Genomic DNA, 24,634 nt, shown 5'->3' on the forward strand with positions numbered 1-24,634 from the left:
CTCCTTTGATTCTGTTGTGCCCAGCCCATCAGCAGTAATTGTTGCTTGTAGCTCCTTATCAGGCACATCCCAGCACTGAAATGGTATCTCATTTACATGACAATAAAACATCTGGTAAGCTCAGCTACCTATTATTTATTTCTTTTATTATTTTCTTTTTAATCATTTTGAAAGCCGACTGCTGACGCGCAGATGAACTTTAATGCCGTGGAACTCTGCATTCGGTTCCCCTTGTTTTTCATCTTTTTTTTACTCTTTAACAGAAATGATTGTTTACGTTGGAAATGTCACATTAGTCCGCGTGAGATGAAAATGGGATTGATTTTCATTTCACCGGATTTCACAGCTCAGGCCCTTATCCAGGCTCCTCTTCCAGACCAGAACTTTTCTGCTTGATTGCAGATGCTCAGGAATGCAAAGCTTCAAATGAAGGATCAGTAAACCATTTGTGTGCATGTGTGTGTGTGTGTGTGTGTGTGTGTGTGTGTGTAAAAAACCTAGTTTCTCTAAAAATGGTAAGTATAAGCCAGAAAAATTTCACCCCCAACCCTTACATTGGTCTAAAGATACAAGAATACTGTATGACAATAAACAATTTGGATTAAAAGATCATAGAACATAATGAAAATATACTCCATCTTTTGGGGAAACAACAATGAAGATAGGGTTGAAGCAGAAAGGTGCTTGGTAGAGTGAACATAACTAACGTATTTTCACGTAGATAATGCACACCCGTGTAAAACACGCACACAGGTATAGCGTGCGGGAAACCGACATATGTAAAAAAAAATTTATATACTGCGCACACCCGTATACCGCGCATGCTGCCCCGACTTTCCCGTCGCCGCCCGACTCTCCTTTCACCCGCCACGACTCTCCTCTGGCCACCCTGACTCTCCTTTCCCCCGCCCCGACTCTCCTCTCCCCCTTGAAGTCCTGTCCCCACCCTGAAAGCCTGATGCCCCCCCCGAAGTCCGATTCACCCCCCCCGCAGGACCGCTCGCACCCCCACCCCGAAGGACCGCTCACACGCACCCGCACCCCCACCCCGAAGGACCGCTCGCAAGCACTCCCACCCGCACTCCCACCCTGAAGGACCGCTCGCACCCCCACAGCCTCCCGACCCCCCCCCGCTCATCATGTAGAAGCTCTTACCGGTGTCCTGCTGCTTCCTCTTGGCGGTCCCGGTCCTTCTGTGAGCCCTGCGTCTGCTGCTTCGTCTTCCGGCATCAGAGAAAGGGCGGGACCGCCGGAAGACGAAGCAGCGCAGACGCAGGGCTCACAGAAGGGCCGGGATCACCAAGAGGAAGCAGCAGGACACCGGTAGGAGCTTCTACATGATGAGCGGGGGGGTTGGGAGGCTGTGGTGGTGCGAGCGGTCCTTCAGGGTGGGGGGTGCAGGTGGGAGTGCGTGCGAGTGGTCCTTCGGGGTGCGGGTGCGTGCGAGCGGTCCTTCGGGGTGGGGGTGCAAGCGGTCCTGCGGGGGGGGGGGCTGAATCGGATGTCGGGGGGGGGGAACTATATAAAAAAAAATTGTAAAACGCGCTCTCGCGTATAATGCGCAAGGTTATGCACGGTTTGTAAAAACCGTGTATAACGCGCGCGTTATATGCATGAAAATACGGTACATATTAAAAGGGACAGATTGAACCAGCTTGGTTTTCAGAAAGAGGGCGTGGTTGTAAACATGAGCAGTTGGTGTAGATCAGTGGTCTCAAACTCGTGGCCCGGGGGCCACATGCGGCCCTCCAGGCACTATTTTGAGGCCCTCAGTATGTTTATCATAATCACAAAAGTAAAATAAAACAGTTTCTTTATCATATGTCTCTCTAGCTATAAATTACAATATTATTATTAAGACTTAGCAAAAGGAAAGATTTATAAAATATAAAGAGTTTTACCTCATGCAAAATTGTCATTTCTTTAATAAGACATTAACTATTTTTTTCTAAGGCCCTCCAAGTACCTACAAATCCAAAATGTGGCCCTTCAAAGGGTTTGAGTTTGAGACCACTGGTGTAGATGGACTATATGGTTGGGGTAGGGCTGCCATATTTTGTGTTGAAAAATCCTGAATGCATGGCAACGCCCCATTCCACACTCAGCCCTGCCTTGTTCTGCCCCAGCCCCGCTATGTTCTGGCCCCAGCCACACTCCCCAGAAGGTTTCGACTTTTCATTACTAACCTCCAGGCCGCTCCTGAGGACCTCCGAGCATGCTCAGATGCATGTAATGTCATCCACGCATGCTCAGAGGTCCTCCAGATGTAGCTGGAGCTTTCCAAAACCCAGATAAACTGTTGGGTTTTGGAAAGTCCCTCCAGGCATCTGGACAGTCCTCTAAAAAGAGGACATGTCCGGGTTTTCCCAGATGTCTTATAACCCTAGGTTAGGGTTACCATATGGCTACCATAAAAAAAAAGGAGGATGGACTGAGGCATCCAGGTTTACTTCCATTTTTTGAAGCCATATGGTAACTGTACATATGAACTTTATATGGAACTAACTTTGGGCTCCTTTTACAATGCCGCAATAGATGTTTCTACCATGGGCTGGTGACATAAATGTTCCAAAGTTCATAGGAATTCTATGAACATTGGAACATTTACATCATCGACCCACTTCTACCGTGGCTTTGTAAAAGCCAGCATTTAAGCAGCAAGATAACTGGGTGCCAGTCTGAATATTGGCCAGTGCCCAGTTAACTTCTGGATTAGCAGTCATACCCTGATATTCAATACTGGAAGGCGCAAATGCCTAACATTCCGGGGTTAAGTCAGCCTGTGGCTAGAACCAGCTTGTAAACCTCTCATCGCACAGGCCAAATTTCGACCTGTATGTTTTCTACATTCATCATTTTGGTCACTTTCAGCTTGCCTAGCAGTTCAAAAATGCCTGTGAATATGTAGCTAATCATCCAACAGTAACCTAAATTCCATCCCAGTCTTAGTCACTAGGGTTACCAGATGTCTAGGAAAACCCAGACATGTCCTCTTTTTCAAGAATTATCCAAGTGCCTGAATGTTTTTTTAAAAATGGGGGGGAGGGGGGTGTCTGTCCAGGTTTAGCTGGCTCTCCTGATTCCCCCACCTACCTCCTCCCCAGACGGCTACTGTAATTAAAGTTTTGGGCAGCTGGCTGCAGCAACAATGAGGTGAGCCTGCTGCCGCCAGCCTGTCCCAGAAGTCACTTCTCTACAAGTCCCATCTATGTGGGAATAGGAAGTCGCTGCAGAGAAGTGGCTTCCAGGACAGGTCGATGATAACAGACTCACCTCATTGCTGCTGCCGCCAACTATCCGAAGATTAAATTACAGCAGCCTGCCAGGGAGGAGGTAGGAGAGGCAGTTAGGAGATAGATCATGAGGAGAAGCAGCACCGGATGTCGGAGGAGGGAGAAATGATAGGGACTGAAGAAACAGCATGGAGGGAGGGGGGGGCTGGTGCAACAGTATGGAGGGAGAGAGTGATGGCTGGAGAAGCATTATGGAAAGAGGGAATGCAGGAGAAAAGATCATGGAGTTAGGGTAGTGCTGGATGGGAGGAGAGAGACAGAAACAGCAGGAGAGGAGATTGGAAGGAGAGAGACTGGCACCCTTGGGAGGGGGGTTAGAAGGAGTGAGAGAAACAAAGAAAGAAAACACACAGGGGGGGTGGGTGGAAGGAGACAGAGAGAGCGAGACAGAGAAAAGCACCCTGTGGGGAGGAGGGTTGGAGGAAGGGAGAGAGAGAGAGAGAAGCACTAAAAGGGTACAAAGGATAGGAAAGAGGACCAAGGAAATGGGTGGCGTGTGGACAGGGTCATGTATCCTTTTTTTTTTTGTCTTCACAAATATGGTAACCCTAACAGTTACTTCATACTTTTCCATAATATGAAGCTTTATTATCATAAGCAACAATTTCTCTAAAAACATATCAAGTTTACTTTAAGAGTTGTAGCCATAAATACTTCTACTGGCAAAATGTTCTATAAATATATATATATATTTTAAAATCCCTATGAAGCAAGTGACATCTAACACGTCTTAACCTTAAAATGATGCCTCCCTGGTTGATTTTAGTATGATGCTTATTATTATTTTGTATTGCATTTTTATTATATATATACAGCAGTAGTCTTTGTTTATGCTTTTTGTTTATTGAAAAGCTATTAGCTTATTATTGTGAACCACTTCAAAATTTTATAAAGTGGTATATCAAGTAAATATGTCAAATAAAAATCAAATCAATTCTCGTTTGTAGCTGCTTGGGTAAATGTTTTGCCTGTCTGGTCCAAGTACAATCCTCCAGTATATCTCTTAAATTTCTTACTTCCAGCTTGAAAATCGTTGAGCCTTTGTGTTCTACCTCAGTGCATGCATGTAGTGTGGATTTCCATAAGATAAACAGGCCTAGACCTTTCCAGACAGAGCAGAGTAAAACCAGCACTTATGCACCTCGTGCTTTTCACAAGAAGCATTTGGGGCAATTCTGTAAATCAGGGCTGCTCAGTTCTAGTCCTCGAGATCTACAGGCAAGCCAGGTTTTCAGGATATCCATAATGAATATGCATGAGAGAGATTTTGCCTGCACTGTCTTCTTGGTTTGCAAATCTCTCTCATGCATGTTCATTGTGGATATCCTGAAAACCTGGCCTGCCTGTAGATCTCGAGGACCGGAATTGAGCTGCCCTGCTGTAAATTGACACCTTTAGGTTCGGAGCTTCAATGCCATGTGGAGTGAAGGAATAGCCTAATGGTTAGTGCAGTGATTCAATTCCCACTGCAGCTCTTTGTGACCTTGGCCAAGTCGCTTAACCCTCCAGTATCCCACTAGGGATAGAGAAAGCACCTGAATATAATGTGTACAGCACTGTGTATTAGAGAATGACACAGGGACAAATTTGTCCCATCCCCACAGGAACTCAATTTCCCTATCCCGTCCCCGTGAGTATTATCGCTGTCTCTGTCCCTACCCCATTCCTATAAGTTCTGCCTTAGCCTCACAAGCCACAGACATTTATGATTTTAAAGCTTGTGCAGATGAGGATAGAGCTTGTAGGAGTAGGAATAGGGCAGGGACAGGAAAAGAGCTCACGGGGATGGGACGGGAAAATGAGTTCCTGTGGGGACGGGGAAAAAAATTATCCCCGTGTCATTCTCTACTGTGTATGTCTAGTAGTGCTATAAAAATAAGTAATAGTAGTAGCAATTATAACAGCATCTTGGCACCAGGGATTATGTGTGGGAAAGTTGCTCTTCTAAGAAAGCAGATCTGGGCCAAGTTTTATGTGACTTGGGTGAGGTAGAAACCTTAAAATTCATAGGCGATTGACAGTTGAAGAGTTACAGTGCTCTTCATTGCACTTGAAAAGATCCTCTTACAGTTTCGGTAGGCAGATTTAAGTTCTGGACAAAAGCAGGGCACATAAATTGCAGAAAGTCAATAGGTTAGTTTGCTTGTACGATTCAGAAACTGTACACACTTTACCCCATGGATTTAGTTTCCTGAACTTTCTGGTAGAATATTGAAAATAAATGTATTTGCTAGCAACTTTGGTGAAAAAAGGGGTCCTTTTCACTAAGCTACAATGAGCATTAATGCAGTGCCGCAGCTTTAAAATGTTATACTACAGGACATGCTCAGGCATCCCGTGGTAATTCTGGCATCGGTTGGGTTACCAGGCGTCCGGACTTCCCCAGACTTGTCCTCCTTTTGAGGACATGTCCGGGGGGCCGGATGGCTTTTAAAAACCCGGCACTTTGTCCCGACGAGAGCAGGCAGCAAAGGAGGCAGGGCTGGGGCAGATTTGAGGGCGTGATGGGATGGGTGGGCCTGGGCGGGCCTGGTCAAGGGATTTGGATTTTCCAGATGGAAAATATGGTAACTTTAGGCATTGGGATACTATCCATAACCTAAAAAGATTTCAGTTTTTAGTTCTGGGGGTGGGGCTGGGTAGGAGCGTTCTGTGCTAATCAGTTAGTTCAGCTGCATTGTGTGTGGTTAGCGTGTGATCCCTTAGGGCCAATGCAGCATCTTCCTGTTCCCACATAGGTGGGATCTGCAGAGAAGCGGCTTCTGGGGCAGACCAGCGACAGCAGACTCACCTCGCTGAGCTGCCGGCAGCCCAAAGAAAATTGAATTGTAGCACCGAGGAGGTAAGAGGAGGAGAGCTATTGGATTCTGAGTAAGCAAGCCCTGCCAACCTGCATGCAAGCTACTGATATTTAATTTTCAAAACTAGCTTCTGTGGGCCGGGGCGAGGGTCAATTGTCCTTTTTTTTTTTTATTATTTCAAAAAAAATAGCAACCCTGCATAAAAACAAACATGGTCCATGTCAGGACCCGGAACATTGCTTCATATAAATGATCCTCCACAAAGACCACGTTTGAATATACCAAATGGTTTTCAAATTAACCCCCTTTTTTACGCATGCGTAGCGCGGGTTTTAGCACCGGCAGCGGCGGTAACTACTCTGACGCTCATAGTAATTCTATGAGCGTTGGAGCAGTTCCCGCCGCTTCCAGCACTAAAACCCGTGTTACGCATTCGTAAAAGATGGGGTAAGTGAGCTTGTATGCCGTGATTTTAACACCGAGCACCAAACATCCTTTGGGATCTTTGCTGGTCTCTAAATTTTGAGCATGCTACTTAACTATTTCACTCATTCTCGGATATTTAATGAGCTTCCACTACATGCACATCTGCATGCAAAAATTAGAAAATTAACCCAAAGAGAGTAAGAGAGAGAGTGAACATCCCCCTCAGAGTACAGGGCTGCAGTAAGCAGTTAGAAAAAGGCTAACAGGCAACAGTAGTGGAAGGGGATAAAGACTTGAAAGCAGCGGAGAAGACATGCATTTTGATAAGGACAGAAAATGTAAAACCATTGCCAGAATCAGAGAGCAGTAAGCTAAGGGAACAATCAGTAGCCAATAAATGTTACTAATTCCCTTAAAAAAAAAAAAAAAGGTAAAATAAATGCTTCATCGGGCCAAAGACTCATTTTGCATCAAAAAGCAGCTATTGATTTTCCACCTGTGACTGCTGTAAATTAAAATTTCTTCATGAAGCACGAAGCTTTCCTACTCGCTTCTTATCGTTTTAAATATGATTAGCGGCAGTTTGAGTTTCACCGTTTCATTCTTAATGAAGTCTGCAGTCCCAGACAGTCCATCAAGCCAAGGGTGCACGTGCATTCCTGACCCGCATTGGAATTTTCACACCGGTTACTTAAAACTGTCTGCGGCCTACAAGTCTATTGACATGGTGATTAATTTTCTTGTCAGGATAATTCTTCCAATCAAGATTTAAAATAAACTAGGAGGTTGTTAAAGTGCTAAACTCTTTTTTTTCCCCCCCATTCAATTAAAGATGCCTCTTATCTGGTTATTAGGCCTCATTGCAAACCTTGTGCTAACAGGAGAGGAGTGTTTGCATAGAGCAGACAGCGTTCTTGTTCCCTCGGCTCCTCTGCTCTGTTTGTAAAGGAAAATTACTCCACTCTCTGAACAAAGAATGGAACAGAATTGGGTTTGTGGCGTCGTACCATGTAGAGAATGACACGGTGACAAAATTCATCACCGTTCCCGTCCCCACGGATAACCGCGGGAAATAATCCCATGTCATTTTCTAGTGTCTATTTCAATCTCAATCCTTCTACACCAGCATTCTTCTAAGCAAAGCTTGTGGGTCAGTGGTTGTGGCCATTCATACTCTGATTCTTCCCTCTCTCTTTAAAGAATAACATGAAGATGGTTTCCCGCGGTTATCCGCGGGGACGGGAACGGTGATGAATTTTGTCACCGTGTCATTCTCTACTACCATGCTTCTCTTGGGGTCCGGACAGCTTTTCAAAACCTAGCACTTTGTCCAGGTTTTGAAAAATCTCTAGCAATGAGTGACGTCGGGACCGGCATCCACACATGCGCAGATGCACCGCTGTGACATCAGACGCATGCGCGCGATGTGATCACCTCACGCCAGCAAATGTGCAGATGCTGTCCCGGCGAGCAAACGGGTTGAGGGGGAAGAACACGGTGTGACTCGAGCAAAACGAGGCATGGCTGGGTGGAACGGAGTGGGCCTGGAGGTGGGGCCATGGGTCTGGATTTTTGTTTATGAAAATCTGGTAACCCTAATCACTAGGTAGCAAGTGAAAAATAGATCAAGGCAAAAGGATTGGTCTAATTCAGTGGTATATAGTGACGTTAGAAAAGGTTCAAAGAAGAGCGGCCAAGTAGGTAAAGGGGATGGAACTCCTCTCGTATGAGGAAAGACTAAAACGGTTAGGGCTCTTCAGCTTGGAAAATATACGGCTGAGGGGAGATAGGATTGAAATCTACAAAATCCTGAGTGGAGTAGAACGGGTACAAGACTAGGGGACACTCAATGAAGTTACAGGGAAATACTTTTAAAACCAATTGGAGGAAATTTTTTTTCACTCAGAGAATAGTTAAGCTCTGGAACGCGTAAGAGCGGATAGCATAGTAGGTTTTAAGAAATGTTTGGACAAGTTACTGGAGGAAGAGTTATTGAGAAAGACATGAGGGAAGGCACTGCTTGCCTTTTAACGGTAGCATGGAATATTGCTACACCTTTGGTTTTGGCTAGGTACTAGTGACCTGAATTGGCCACCGTGAGAACAGACTACTGGGCTTGATGGGCCATTGGTCTGACCCAGTAAGGCTATTCTTATGTTCTTATGACTCCAATGTCCGGTCCCAGGGCTACATTTAAACCTCAAAGTCCTCCATTGCGGCCCTCAAACAGCTGAAAAATTCATTAATTTTAATCTTGCCCACTCGATATAGTAACTGCTAAAAATTTATTTAAGTGTGTTAATTCAGGTGTCTCATTTATGGAATTTGCTTCTGTTGTCTGGCAGCACACCTGGAATCTTGCGTGGCATACAGTTTGCGATAAACTGCCATAAAGCATTCTGATCTCAGAACACCCGTTTTTTAATACCATTCAGTGCTGATATTTTGGCACCAAATTTTGAGTGTCATTTACTGAATCCAGCCCTGTATATAAGTGTGGGACCTGTTTATGCTTCACCCACACTTGTATACCCCCATCCCTTGCAGTTCTGTGCAATATGGGTTTTATGCTAAGGGGGGCAATTCTGTATAGGTTGGCCAAAGTTAGGTTCCAGGATGATCCTCACTAAGATAGTATTCTATAAAGGTCATTTTGTACAGAATGGCTTTTCTAGAATACTAGCTTTTAATGCCTACATTTGGGCGTGAGCATTGTTGTCTGGCCAAGGTTGGTTTAAAGGCTCATGCCCAACTAATGGTAGTTCCATCCTTGAGAGTTATTAACACAACACGAGATACAGTCTTTATGGTCACGGCTTCCCAGATCTGGAAATCACTGTCGGCACAGCTTAGGGAAGAAACAACCCTTAATAAATTTAAAGGAATGTTAAAATGTTTTTTGTATAAAGATGCATTTCATTTTTAAAACTTATATGAGGCCTCTTTTAATAGGAACAATTCAAAACTCCCCATCTTATGTTTTTTCCTCTTTTTTTTTTTCCTTTTTTATTTAATTTATTGTAATTCTCCCCACTTTCCTTTTGTGCATATTAGGCTCTATATTTGTCTTTAAGTGTTTGCTTCCTAGATATTTATCTGAGATTTGATATTGTGATTTAATAAAATTTTTTAATAAAACTTGAAATGGCTGTATTCTATAACTCTGAGCCTAAATCCTGGGAAACCTCTCCCGACCTGCCCATACCCCTCCCCTTGTCACATCCCCTTTGAAGTTGCCCACAAGGTAAGTTAGTCACGCAAGTTATAAAGTAAGGGCAAAGGGAAGATCAACATGTAATTACTAATGATTGCCAATTTACCGAAGAGGATATACACAATATACCGGAAGCTGACAGGCTATACGCAGGAAACGAAGACAGGAAACTGACAAAGTCAGTCTAGAAGAGGTATGCAGGCAGATTGATAGGCTTAAAAATGATAAATCCCCGGGACCGGATGGCATCCATCCAAGGGTAATCAAGGAACTGAAAGGGGCTATAGCTGAACTGCTTCAACCAATAGCCAATCTGTCGATCAAATCAGGAAGACTGGAAAGTTGTGAATGTTACGCCGATCTTCAAGAAAGGTTCGAGGGGAGATCCAGGAAACTACAGACCGATGAGTCTGACCTCATTACCGGGAAAGATGGTAGAGGCCCTGATAAAGGACCGCATCATTGATCACCTTGACGTACACAATCTGACGAGGACCAGCCAGCACGGCTTCAGCAAGGGAAGATGTTGCTTGACGCTCTTGCTGCACTTCTTTGAAGGAGTAAACAGACTGATAGACAAGGGAAAGCCAGTAGACATTGTATATCTGGATTTTCAGAAGGCGTTCGACAAGGTCCTGCATGAACAACTGCTTCAAAAAATTGCGAGCCATGGAATTGAGGGTGAAATACTCATGTGGATAAAAAAACTGGTTGGCAGATAGGAAAAAAAGAGTGGGGGTAAATGGACAATACTCAGACTGTAAAAGTGTCAAGAGTGGAGTGCCACAGGGCTTGGTGCTTGGTGCGAGGTAAGGCTGGTCTCAGTTAGGATGCTGGTCTTTGACCAGAAGGCCACCGCGTGAGCGGACTGCTGGGCACGATGGACCACTGGTCTGACCCAGCAGCGGCAATTCTTATGTTCTTAATTAGCGCTAGTTAATACCAACTTGTACGTGAATGTGGGAAAATATATCAAGAAACCATACCACTTCTGAACAAGTATAATATTCTTGGCTGCATTTTTGAAGGGGAAATATAAACTCAAACATAACTCATTAAACTCAGAGTGAAAGTGGAGTGGTTTAAACTTCTCTGCAGCTGGATTCTTAAAACAGCCCTTGAGTGAAGCAAGGGGGATTCCAGTGTATGCCTTAAGACTGAGTGGTGGAACCTCTCACAAAAAAGATTTTTGATTGTTTGGTGCCAGGGTCAAGACCAACCAAAGTCGGGAGCCATAAGCAGTTTTCCCATTCAGACCAGTCTGGAACTGGTGTACTGAGCCAATAAGTTTACCTCGTGTCACTTCAGGTTAATAAATGGAATAGCAGAGATGTCAGTTTGGCAGAGGCAATCAACAACAATGTTTGCAAAGCCTCTATCACTTTGCAATCTCTTTTACTTTATAACAGTGTAGCAATTAGTATAAATTTGCTCCAAATAAGATTGAAATTTACATTCTTTGTTGCTTGAGATGCCGAGAGGTGATTTGAGCAGTGTAGAAAGTCGAAATCTTGTTGCTGTGTTTCCTGATTCCGTAGCCTCAGGAGATGTTCCAGGCACCTATGTAGAGATCGGTACCCACAGTCATCCTGCTAGAAATAACTGGGCCAAGCTTTTCCTTTACTCCTTGGACCTAGGGAAGGGTATAACAAGTTACCCATTCCCACTGTGCCAGTCAAAGCACAGAGCTTAAGTGGATAGTGTCATTGTAAATGCTCCTGGACTATTTCATATAAGAGATGCATGGCTACCCTAGTCAAGTCTACCTAGGGTTACCCAATGGCTCCAGAGAAAGGTGGATGCATTGAGACATCCAGGTTTTACTTCCACTGAAAACAATGAAAGTAAGGAGGACAGAGAGAGAGACAACTGAATTTTACTTCCATTGAAAGCAATGTAAGTAAAACCCAGATGTCTCAATCCATCTTTCTTTTTCTGGAGCCATATGGTAACCCTAGTTCTACCAACTCCTATACTTGCTTGGGCTTCTATGGATTTGGGCTGGATGACCGTACATGCGTGGAATCTGGATTGAGCACAGGGCTTTATAACCATCCAAAATTCTTCTTCTCCCCTCATAATACTGGACACCATATAAGCTGATTCTCTTTAGCAACCAATGATATCATAATAAAGTTAAGCAAATATTGGGGGGGGGGGGGGGTTTCTTAGAGCCAATGAGTGTCACTTGCATATACCCTTAAAGCAAGATTTCATGGTTTCTACATATATAGTCACCTTCATATGCCTAAAACCAGATCCAGGATATTTCTAAGGAGTATATGTGCAATGCTACAACAATATTACAGAAAATGCAGTCTTGTAGTTTATATTGATTTCACTAGCATCCTCCTGCTAAAATCTGTTTCTTTTAAAAAATGGATTTTATATTAAATTTTTCAAGGCCTAATGTAATAAATTTAGCTTTGTCGACAGATGCATAGAAAAAAAAATGTAAACATTACTTTGGCAGAGATTACTCCATCAAAAGACACTGCAAATGAAATATGATGTCCTTTGAGGATTATTCTGCAGTCTAGTTTATTCGATATCACAAATTAAATTAATTCAAATGGTTAACAGCTTCCAGCGAAAACTAGCTTCTTTGGTAATGTACTGGCACTAAAATGTTAGGGAAAAAATGATAAATTGTAATGCTATGATTTTAACATTTTTCCATTCGCAAACAGAATTGAGTCAAGCACATGGTGGGTGTTGTCATCCAGTGGTGCCAGGATGGAACAGCTCTCCCAGAGTTCAATACTTTAGTGTAACCCAATGAGCATGCACACCCCTTCCAGTGTGCAACGGTCTCCTCAGATTTGTTTTCTCCTTTCAGTCAAATGAATGCAAAACAAAGCTCTCCAGTAGGTTTTGCTTTTTCAATATTGGCCTTCAGCAAGTTTATTTTAAGTATTCTTCTTCTTCCTATTATGCTGGCTGAGTGTTCAGCCATTCCTAGGGTTACCATATGGCTCCAGAAAAAGGAATGTAATGGAAGTAAAAAACCCAGATGTCTCTATTTGTCCTCCTTACTTTCATAGTTTTCAGTAGAAGTAAAACTCAGATGCCTTAATCCATCCTTTATCTGGAACCATATGGTAACCCTAGCCATGCCCAAAGTGTGGCAAAAAAATTCTGAATTTTGGCATGTACAAGAAAAGGGGGAATTCTATAAATGGTGCTCAAAAACGGGTGCAGAAAAAAGTGCATGCCCTTTATAGAATAGCGCTTAGTGCCAGATTGCCTCAGTAGTCAAAACTGTTTTCTTTAAAATAAGGATGGTGTTAAAACTATGGGATTTGCACTTTAGGCTGGTTATGCAGAGTCATGTCTTAACACATCTAGACTACTGTAATTCTCTTTTTGCGGCTTGCTGAAGACTTCACTCAAAGCGCTTCGGGTGGCTCAAAATACCACTGCTAGGATAATAGCTAGATTGCCCTGTTATTCCCATGTTACACCTGTGCTAGCCAAACTTCACTGGTTGCCAGTTGTTTGGAGAATACAATTTAAGCTTCTAATCTTAGTATTCAAATCTGTCCAGGATCTATTGCCCAAGATGATTGCTTCTCTGCTGCAGACTTCTCTTTCTTTGAGATCACAGGACAGAGCTTTTTTGGCTGTTCCCACTCTTCATTCTGTCACCATAGTTGCAAATCGATCATGTATGTTCCAAGTAGCCGGAACTTTACTATGAAACTCGGTTCCAGATTCTATCTGCCTGACCTCCAATTTTTTGGCATTTCGAAAAAGTTGGAAAGCCTATTTTTTTTTTTTAACTTGTTAGATCATGGGTGGATCTTGGGCGTGATTTGCATGTAGACACCTAAATTGGACTTAGACACTGGTATTTAGGCCAAGAAAACCCTGGCATAAATAGGAGCGCCTAAGATTTTGAGTCTACCAGTGCCTAAGTCCAATTTAGGTGCTGCTAGGTGTGATTCTATAAATGGTGCATAACCGAAGCTACTATATGCCACATTCCTCAGCACCCATGATGAAAAAAAAATATGGCCAAACAAAAATAAATAAGTGAGAGATTAGAGAAACTGAACTTCTTCTCCTTTGTAAAGAGGAGACTGAGAGGGGACATGATCGAAACGTTCAAGATAATGAAAGGAATAGATTTAGTAGATAAAGACAGGTGTTCACCCTCTCCAAGGTAGGGAGAACAAGAGGGCACTCTCTAAAGTTGAAAGGGGATAGATTCCGTACAAATGTAAGGAAGTTCTTCTTCACCCAGAAAGTGGTAGAAAACTGGAACGCTCTTCCGGAGGCTGTTATAGGGGAAAACACCCTCCAGGGATTCAAGACAAAGTTAGACAAGTTCCTGCTAAACCAGAACATAAGCAGGTTAAGCTAGACTCAGTTAGGGCACTGGTCTTTGACCTAAGGGCCACCGCGGTAGCAGACTGCTGGTCATGATGGACCCAGCAGCAGCAATTCTTATTTTCTTATGTTCTTAACATTCCCAGAAACAACATGGGAAATTATATGAAACCAATTTTTTTCTGACTGTCCATCCTTAGTAAGATCAAAAACAAGGCAGAGTTCAACAATCCTTGTGACAGATATAGATGGCAGTGGTCAGTGAGAAGAAGAGGTTGACTGAAGTGACACTAGGGATCAGATCCATAAAGCCGGTGATCGTTGCTAAACCTCTTTCGACAGCTTTAGCGATGATCGCATTTGCTGATCCAATATAAAAAAAATGACTCGCCACGTGGTTTTCTGCACGATTGCTCATTTTCCAATTTGATTATGCAAGTAAGCTCATTAATATTGAAATGCCATGTAAACTAGTAGAGTGACTGATGCTCAAACATGGCTTCCCAATGCACAAAAAAAGTGATAGCTTTTAGTGATCTAAAAAAAGTGACTGGTCAAGACCAGTTGTTTACCTGTTTAGCTCTTTTTTAATGGGCACAGATTCTGTGTATGTTACACATGCACAATATCAACCCCATTAAAAAAAATAAAAAAAACACCCCTGCCGATGATGGCCTTCCCCAATGCCCCCCTCCCCCGACGAACCAACACTGAAATCGGGAACCGAGCCCCCTCCCTGCGAGAGAAAAAAAATGCAGGATACTCCCTCCCTCCTGCCTTGCTGACCACCTCTCCCCAGGCAACAAAACGGCAGGAGGGATGCCCACTTCCTCCTGCCACCGAAGGCCCTCTCACATGCCTTCCCCCCATAAAAAAGGCAACAGGGATGCCCACTTCCTCCTGCCACCAGATGCACTCCTGAACCCTCCACCTTCAAGGCCCACCGATCCAAAATGGTGGGCCTTCCCTTCTCGGTGAATCTTGTGATGCATGGGGAGGGGCCTAAGGCCCTGATAGGCTTTGACACCTAAGGCCCCTCCTGAGGGGGAGAGGCCTTAGGTGTCCGAGCCAATCAAGGCCTTGGGTACCTCCCTCAGTATTCCTTGTGATGCATGGGGAGAGGCCTAAGGCATCTGAGTCAAATAGGGCCTTAGGCCCTTCCCTATGCATCACACGAGGAGGGAGGGAGTATCCCTTCTGCAAATTTTTGTCTTGCATGGGGGTGGAGTTGCCATTGCAGGAGGGGGAGGGAGTGGCATGGCAGGAGGGAATGGGCTTTCCTCCTGTCATTTTTCACTAGTACAGGAGTGGAGGGATATCTGGTGCCACGTTTGGCAGGGCTTGTCAGGAGGGGCAGTCTTCGGTGAGGGGGAGTCTTTATCTTTTTAATGGGGCAGATATTGTGCATGTATAACATGCACAGCTTCTGTGTCCTGAAATAAAAGAGAAAAAAAAAGGCTTCCTGCCACAAACAGCTGAGTGGCAGGAGGCTTTCCCCTGTTTGGGCATCCCCTGCCAGCTCCACTGCGCATGTGTGAGAGCTGCTGTTATAGCAATGAATCAGAAGGGAGAGTCGGGAATTACAACCAACCTTTGTGTGAATCTTTTGCATGTAAACTGTTTAGTGCATAAATAGTTCTTTTTGAATCAGCCAAAAATCGGATCAGAGCAGACCCACACAGTCTTATCCATCCTCTTTAGTGCATCTGGGCCTAGGTGCTGCAACTAGTCATACCACAATGAATTAGATACACAAAGCAAACCAATTGTGTACCGATGGGTCAAAAAGTAAAAAGTTAAAAAAAAAAAGTCACAGCTCGAATGGGAGATGCATGTGCAGACCATCTACAGATGGTCTGTGCATGCATCGGGGATCACACAACAGTGATCCATGCCGGCAGATGGGGGCGTTCCTCCGATTACCCCCATCTGCATATTAGGGGTTGAAGAATCCATCGGACCTGCCCGGATCGGACACGGATCCGGCAGATTTGTGAATCTAGCCCAATGTCCCTATCTGCTAACGACATAAATTTACAATGACCATCTTAGATGAACCCTTTCAGCTGAAATCCCTAGACAGCAATGGTTGCAGGCTCATTTGAATAATGTCCACAGTGAAACTGCAGTATAGATTTCTGCACAGAGGCCCATTAAAGGTGGATTGTGATCTTGAGTTAGTTGGAACTGAGCTGGGATTTGAATGGACATGTTCTTCACAAAAGCAAAATGCCACTGAGCTCAGTTTCTCTCAAATTCAGTGTGACTTCCCGGGGTTTCACACTCCTTGACAGCTATAAACAGGTTTGGAACTCAGAGAGGTCTACAGTAAATCTTTGTGAATTTTGTCTGCTCTGTCAGTTAGCAGTCATTGATACAGTTTGTGTATTTTCAAATCAGATTGGTTTGCACCAAAGGCAGGACGGTGGGTGCAGGCAGTAAGGGGGGTTAATGAAGAAGATGTTGTGCCACAGTCCACATGCGCACAGCTGCTGGTTTGCCAGCTAGCCACCCCCCTCTGAATTTTGCTTCCTGTTTCGGGGCAGGGGACAGCAGAGCCCACAGCTGCACTTATATAGACCCTGGCCCCTCCACACATACCCTTCCCAGCTGCCTAGAGGAAGGGAGTTGACGCACATGGAGGAGGAAGTGCAACCAAGCCAGGTACGCCACCGGTTTGCAGCCTTCAAGAACAAAAGTTAGAACCCAGGGCTGTAAAAAAAAAAAAACCAACATGCTTTGCTGTAGGATTGCCAAATTTTGAAAGAGAAAATCCTGCCATCTGCCCCTCTGCCTCTCTGCCCCTTCCCTCTATAATTGCAGCAGCAGTGTGCCACATCAAAAGGGGGAAGGAAGTTACAGGTGATTGCACTGTTCCACACCTAAGGAGCTGCAGCTCAGTATTATTCTGTGGTTCACTTTAAAATACAGCACAGAAATAAATCACATAACTGTACACATCATTAAAAATATAAATGCAAAAATTAGTCTATTTATTTATTTTAAAAATTTCTATTCTGCCTATCAACTAGGTGGATTACAAAATATAACATACATAAAATGAAAAACCTACCAAAAATACAAATTCAACTAAAAACATGTAATTTTAAGCTTTAAAATTGTCTAAATTAGCACTTAGAAGTTAATATAATGGGGTCAATATTCAGCCCATGGTAGTAAACGGCTTGTAAGCTGCTCACTGCCAGAGGCTGAATTAACCCAGGCTGCCTCTCAGGGGCATAACCAGCCCTCCAATGTTTAGGGGTGCCCATGAGTGAAGTGAAGTGGCAAGACATTCCTCCTTTCTCCCCTACCTCTCTCTGCTCCGCATACGCACATGCTTAACATATCTTTGCTGGTAGGTATGCCGAGGCCTTTTTGGTTTGCTCCTGTAATGCAGAAGTTGCCGACATACCTCCAGCCACTGACTACATGAAGAACTGAACATGGTCGGGAAGTCCCAGCATCAGCGGCTGGAGACACGCTGCTAACTTCTGCATAAAAGAAGCACACAAGAAGGAGGGGAGCAGCTCAGAAACTGCATTTCTTTGATTGGCAGGGCTTCATCAACCCTTGCTAGCCATTTAAAAGAGTTCTGCAGTTCTCGAGGAAATTGAGAGCTGTAAGATTTACCCTGAGCCCAAGTAATTTTAGTCAAATCTCAATCTATTCTATTGACCTATCCCAATTATTGTAATTCTATCTACAATGGAGTTTTGGATAAATTTGTAACTAGATTGCAATTATTCCAAAATACATTGTCAAGATTAATTTTCCATACCTTTTGCGGATGATACCAAAAGATGCAATAGATACCCCCGGATGGTGTGAATAACATGAAGAAAGACCTAGCGAAGCTTGAAGAATGGTCTGAAATTTGGCAGCTAAAATTTAATGCTAAGAAATGCAAGGTCATGCATTTGGGCTGCAAAAACCCGAAGGAACAGTACAGTTTAGGGGGTGAAAAACTTATGTGCACGACAGAAGAGCGGGACTTGGGTGTGATTGTATGTGATGATCTTAAAGTGGCTAAACAGGCAGAAAAGGTGAGGCGAAAGCTAGAAGGATGCTAGGGTGCTTAGGAAGAGGTATGACCAGTAGGAAAAAGGAAATATTGATGCCCTGTATAAGACTCTGGTGAGACCTCATTTAGAATATTGGGTACGATTCTGGAGACCGCACCTTCAAAAAGATATAAAAAGGATGGGGTTGGTCCGGAGGAAGGCTACTAAAATGATGTGTGGTCTATGCCCTCCTGCGGGAAGTGGTGGAGAGGAAAACAGTGATGGAATTCAAAAAAGTGTGGGATAAACATAAAGGATCTCTAATTGGAAAATGAAGGATGTTTATTAAAGAAGGATGTAAATTAAAGAACTAAGGCCGGTACTGGACAGATGTGCACGGTCTGTGACCTATATGTGGTGATTTGGTTTAGAATGGGCTGGGGAGGGCATCAGTGGAACTCCATTATCTTGGAAAATGACGATGTTACTGGCCAGACTTATGGTAGATATCTTGCAAACAGGATGGTTGGATAGGCTGGAGAGAGCTAGGATGGCAACTTAAGCATTTGGACTTTACAGTCTATTTTCCAGGATGAGACAAGTTAATTTAATCATGTATTTTTAATGGGTATAACGGGCAGACTGGATGGACTGTTCAGGTCTTTATCTGCCATCGTTTACTATGTTACTATGTTAGATTAGGAAAGAACTATGGAACCTAAAATACAATTTCAAAAATACCACCTCCCCTCTGCCAGGTACTATGATGCTTTGGAAGAAGGGGAAACTGACCTTTCTGACCTCCCTCTGTGCTTCTCAACACACAGGCATATCGTGATGCCCATTATCACACAACCAGTTTCCTTGCAGAGTGCAACCAGCAAGATTTCTCTGTTTCTTATTCTAGCTATTTTCATTATATCTTCCAAATGGAAATGCATACTCTTATTTCTACCTTTTCATTCTTATTTACACCTTTCTTGGCACCTAATATACTAACACCTGCTTCACCAGAAAAAGAACATGTCTCAGCCCACCACACAACTGTGCCTTAAATGTTCATTTTTACTATATTTTAGACATCTGTTCTAAATAATTTGTCAAGCTCTTTTCCAGTGTTTTAAAAACCAACGTATAGTTACAAATCATGCAATGCACCAAAGAATCTGAGAAATATTATAGCCTAAGTGAACTCAGTTGAGTATTTTCTAAAAATATGTTTTTGTTAGTGTGTTAAAAATTTACCTCCCCTCTCCCCCCCCCCCCCCATTTCTCATAGAATCCCTATGAGTGTTGGAGTAGTATCAGAGCATTTGCGCTTTGGGCCATGGTAAAAACCTTTACCACAGCTTAGTAAAAGAGTAGGTTAGTTTTTCCAAAATTGATGTAAACATGAATTGAGCTATGAATTAAAGCCATAAGAACATAAGAAACGCCTTCACCGGATCAGACCGAGGTCCATCCAGTCCGGTGATCCGCACACGCGGTAGCCCATTTAGTTAGTACTTTTTGGAGACCCAGCTTTACCGTATCCCTCAATATGATATGCAAGAAGGTGTGCATCCAACTTGCGCTTGAATCCCAGTATAGTAGTCTCCGCCACAACTTCACTTGCAGATATTAAAATATTTAAAAGAAAAATTCAAAATGATTGTCTGAAATGAATCACAAAAAAACATTCAAAAATTGTGAAAGTCCCAACCCCCCCCAAAAAAAAAAAATATATAAAAAATTGAAAATATTTTGCTTGTGCACATCTCTAGCAGGAAGCAGTAGCAAAGAGGGGCCTTCTGTGCGTGAGCCAGTCAGGACATTAGGCTCCTCCCAATGCATCCCAGGATGTACCGGGAAAGTAAAGGCCTATCAATATGAAGATGCAGGCCTGCTGGCTGGAGGGAATGGGCATCCCTTCTGCCAGTCTTCTAATGACTTGCCAAAAAAAAAAAAAATCCCTCCCAGCAATCGCCCTGTCCATGCTTCCTATCCCTCTCCCGCCAAGCCCCTCCTCGATGCCACCCTCCCCCCTCCCCCCATACTTCTTAGAAGCTATAGGGGGCTTGGCGGGAGAGGGACAGGAAGCATGGACAGGGGGATTGCTGGGAGGGATTTTTTAAAAAAAAATGGTTATCGGAGCCTTTACCAGCACGATGGGCTGTCATAGCCTTACTTTCCTGTCAGTGGCTGAGCCAGTTAGTATTCAAGCACTGACAGGAAAGTAAGACTACGATAGCTTAGATCTTGTCAGTAAAGTTTGCACGGGAAAACAATGCATTTCCCTGCTGTGCATTATATGGAGTGCTCGTTTGAATACTAATGAGCTCCTTGTAATGCATTAACATAGTATTCTCTATGCTGCTACCGACGATCGGTAGCAACCATGGAGAACCCTTTTGTGCATCAGGGCCTTAGTGGCTGCATTTAAGGCCTATGTTCAGGAAGAGCCATGTTACATAGCACTTCAACCCTATCCCAGAGGATAATGTATGTGTAATGGGGGGGGGGGGGGAGAGATCTGCTCGCTGTGAATGAAGATTCACTGAATTCAATGCCAGCTCTGTTTGAAATGGAAACCTAAATAATAGGCACAAATTGCAAAATATCCTACTTCCTCTTTTTCTCTCCTCCCAACCTCCCCCTCCCCCCCCCCCCATAAAGAAAGCTGCTGCCTTAGCATAGTTTTAATTTGTGGATGACTGTTGAAATGCTGCTTTCACAGAACTTTTCAGAATGTCAGTCTGCTAAAGGTGCAGGTAAAAATGTAGGGTTTGGGGAGAAATAGAGTACCTGTCATAAAGTGATAGGCACCGTCAGTATTAAGCTGGAATCAAAGCTATTCTAAATGTATATCTCATGTTATCACCTATCCAAGTGAACGACCAGACTCTACATCTTTTCTTTTAAGAGGCCCACATTTTTCAACACACATTGTTACTGTCTGTTGATCCAGATCAGAGAGAGGCCTTGCAGAACAGAGAATATCAATAAACCTTTTTAGAACTGAATTTATCTTTATTATTATTTTTTAAGTCTTTCTTTAACGTTTCCTTTAAAGGCAGGTTGCTTGCAGTACTGCAACGTTTTCAAAAGTTGTTACTTTTAAGGTTCCTAATTACTGAATAACACATACAGTATATATAGATATAGATAAAAGACTGAAGAATTAAAGCACAAGAAATAGCACTAAACTCCAAATCTGTTAGAGGTAATAAGATAAATGATTATCACGATCAAAAGGTCTCATAGTAGGAACATGGATCTATGAAAAAAAATATCCCTGCATAAACCCAGTGAGCCTAGATTTCCTTCCCTTCTCCCCCCTCCCCAGCCTAGCTTTCCTTCCCCTCCCTCCACAACCTATCAGCTGAGGATGGAAGATGCTATAGAGTCAGATCCCTGGCTATTGCAAAATGGAAACCTCTTGTGGATAGAACTGGAGCATACATGTATCACCCTGTAGAGCACCCACACATTATTTGATGGGCCGTACTAAAATGTTCATCCTCTCCATTCTCCCCATTATAAGAACATAAGAATTGTCGCTGCTGGGTCAGACCAGTAGTCCATCGTGCCCAGCAGTCCGCTCACGCGACAGCCCTTTGGTCAAAGACCAGTGCTCTAAATGAGTCCAGCCTCACCTGTGTACATTCCGGTTTAGCAGGAACTTGTCCAACTTTGTCTTGAATCCCTGGAGGGTGTTTTCCCCTATAATAGACTCCAGAAGAGCGTTCCAGTTTTCTACCACTCTCTGGGTGAAGAAAAACTTAATTATGTTTGTACGGAATCTATCCCCTCTTAACCTTAGAGATTGCCCTCTCATTCTCCCTACTAAGTCTATTCACTTCAGTATTTTGAATGTTTCGATCATGTTCCCTCTCAGTCTCCTCTTTTCAAGGGAGAAGAGGCCCAGTTTCTCCAATCTCTCACTGTACGGCAACTCCTTCAGCCCCTTAACCATTTTAGTCGCTCTTCTCTCCTGCCGCTTTAGCGATCCCAAGTGCCGCATTTGACGGCACTTGGTGGTATCACTATTGCGGCAGGGGAGATGAGGCATCTTTCCTGCCACGATGGTTGCGGTGGGGGGTGGGTAGGTTGTCGGGTCGCCATCAGCTCAGCGGGCCCTTTTTCGGCACTTATACATGTTTTGACTTGGTCTAAGTCAAAATGTATAAGTGCCGACTAGGCAACCTGCCTATGTCTAGGTCGGCCCACCTCCCGCCCTTTCCCCTCCTCTAAAAACACCTCTTTTGGCTTTATGCATTTAGAGGCATGGGAAAGGCCTAAGCTGGTTTTAGATACGTCTAAAACCAGCTTTGGTTATGGGTACTTGGACAATCAGGCTTTTTGATCGTCTAAGTACCCATTTAGGCCACTTTTTAGACTTTTTTATTATTATTATTATTTATGAGCCCCATAGTCACTAGACAAAATTAAGAAGAAAAAAAAAAGACACAGAAGGTGGAAGTGGAATAAATACAATATTCAAATAATAGAAAAAGTCAAACGAGCTTACACAATAGGGAGGGAAAGAACGATGTATTGCACTACCTAGAAACAGAAGGCATCCAAAGAGGTAGGTGCTGGTACATTAGGCCAGGTTTTATATGACATAATTTATCAATGTCTATCTCACACGCCTAGCAATGGCTAAGTTTACCACGCCTATTCTCTGCTCCTAACCACACTTACTTTTCAGGTAGTCGTCGTTAGACATCACGATGCATTCTACGAGTTCCACATGGAACTCTTAATTGGTAATTTATTTTATTTTATTTTTTTGATTGGCTGAAAACTGGCACAGTCAATTACCATGCCAATTAAAGCAATTAAAAAAAGTTGGGCCTGGATTCCGAAGTTAGGTATCGCTAGGTGTCCTTGTTTAGGGCACCTAGTGGTAGGTGTTCTATACAGAATCCTTCCCTCAGTGCCTAATGGAAAACAAACTGAAAGGAGCAGGAAGGGGAAGTTCTTTGAGAGCCAATCCAAGTGGTTTTAAAGAGAATGCCAACTGGAAGCAGAGCGATTCCATTCCTGCTGCAGGGTCATTGACCACAGTTGATCTCTGGCATTCCCTTTATTTCTGCACATTTGCTCTCAAGGTTTTGCAGGTTGCAAATTGCAAGAGAGCCAGATCGGTGATGGCAGGGGTAAGGAGGGGATTGGATTGGATTTTGTGAGCAGATCCCACCTATCCATGTTAGTTCACTAAGCCCAGATCATGACTTCTAGTTTGTATTTTCCTACTTAGCACTGTGCAAAACACTACCCTGAGCTGAGTTAAAGTCCTGTTCCAATGATGCCACTGGCCAGGGCATAGTAACAAAGGAGGCAATATTAAGCCAGCAGGGGTCAGCATTTCTTTAAATGCAGCTGTCATCAGCTGAATTAGATCCAGATAATCAGTGCCAGTCCACTTAACTCAGCAGCCTGCTAAGAGCTACCTGGGTATTGATTATATTCAGAGGTACTACCCCGGTAGCTGCCTGGTTAATTTAGGCTATCAGGTTATCCTGATAGTATCCAGGTACTGCTTCAGAACTCCTGGTTATGCCCCAACTCCAAACCAGACTTCTCCGCCACTAAAAAAATGATAGTGTTGTGGTGATCAAACAGGATATTTAGCAGCACTATCCAGGTAAGTTTCTGTGGAGACCCAGTGAGCACTAGCTAGCCATTTTCAAACCTCTCCTATCTGGTTAACTGAATATTGATCCCTTAGTTCCACAGTAAATGATGGCAGGAAAAGATCAAAATGGCCTATTAAATCTGCCTAGGAAGATTGTTGGGGTTGTCCGTGCCATGCTACTTTCTCTATGCTTTTGTTCTTGAGGTTGGATCTGCCACACAATACTTATAATTGTAAAAGTCATGACATAGCTGTAGTGCTCTACGCTTGGTTTACATCCTCTTGCCTTTTAGGGAAACATGCAGTATATCCCACTCCTTTTAATTAATTCTTGCACAGTTCTTGGTTCCATCACCTCTGTGATGATTGTAGAAGAAATTGGTCAAAAACTCTCCAGGGAGGTTTCTACAATCATCACAGAAGGATCTTTTTAGGTTACCTGGTCCCAGTGGCGTACCTAGGGTATGTGGCACCCGGGGCCCATCATTTTTTGACACCCCCCCCCCCCCCATGTAAAAAAATATTTTTTGTAATGACCATGAAACGGAATAAATGGTCCGAATAGAAATAGGCAGTAAAAATTTTCTTATATTCCAAACATAACATAACATAAATTATGTCTGAATTGTCATGACATCAGAAATACATATGGAGTACCGTATTTTCGCGGATATAACGCGCGCGTTATACGTGATTTTACGTACCGCGCATACCCCTCGCGCGTTATATGCCTGAGCGCGGTATACAAAAGTTTTTAAACATAGTTCCCACCCCGCCCGACGCCCGATTCACCCCCCCAGCAGGACCGCTCGCACCCCCACCCCGAACGACCGCTCGCACGCGCTCCCACCCGCACCCGCATCCACGATCGGAGCAAGAGGGAGCCCAAGCCCTCTTGCCCGGCCGACTCCCCGACGTCCGATACATCCCCCCCCCCCCGG

General features: G+C 43.7%; 1 protein-coding gene across 5 annotated transcripts in view; it reads left to right on the forward strand.

Annotated features, from left to right (window-relative positions):
• Positions 1-24,634, forward strand: part of KIRREL3 (kirre like nephrin family adhesion molecule 3) — a 1,600,598-nt gene that overhangs the window by 613,539 nt on the left and 962,425 nt on the right. The gene's annotated exons all lie outside the window — the stretch shown is intronic.

This window comes from Geotrypetes seraphini, chromosome 13 (assembly GCF_902459505.1).
Source record: "Geotrypetes seraphini chromosome 13, aGeoSer1.1, whole genome shotgun sequence".
Classification (NCBI taxonomy): Eukaryota; Metazoa; Chordata; class Amphibia; order Gymnophiona; family Dermophiidae; genus Geotrypetes; species Geotrypetes seraphini.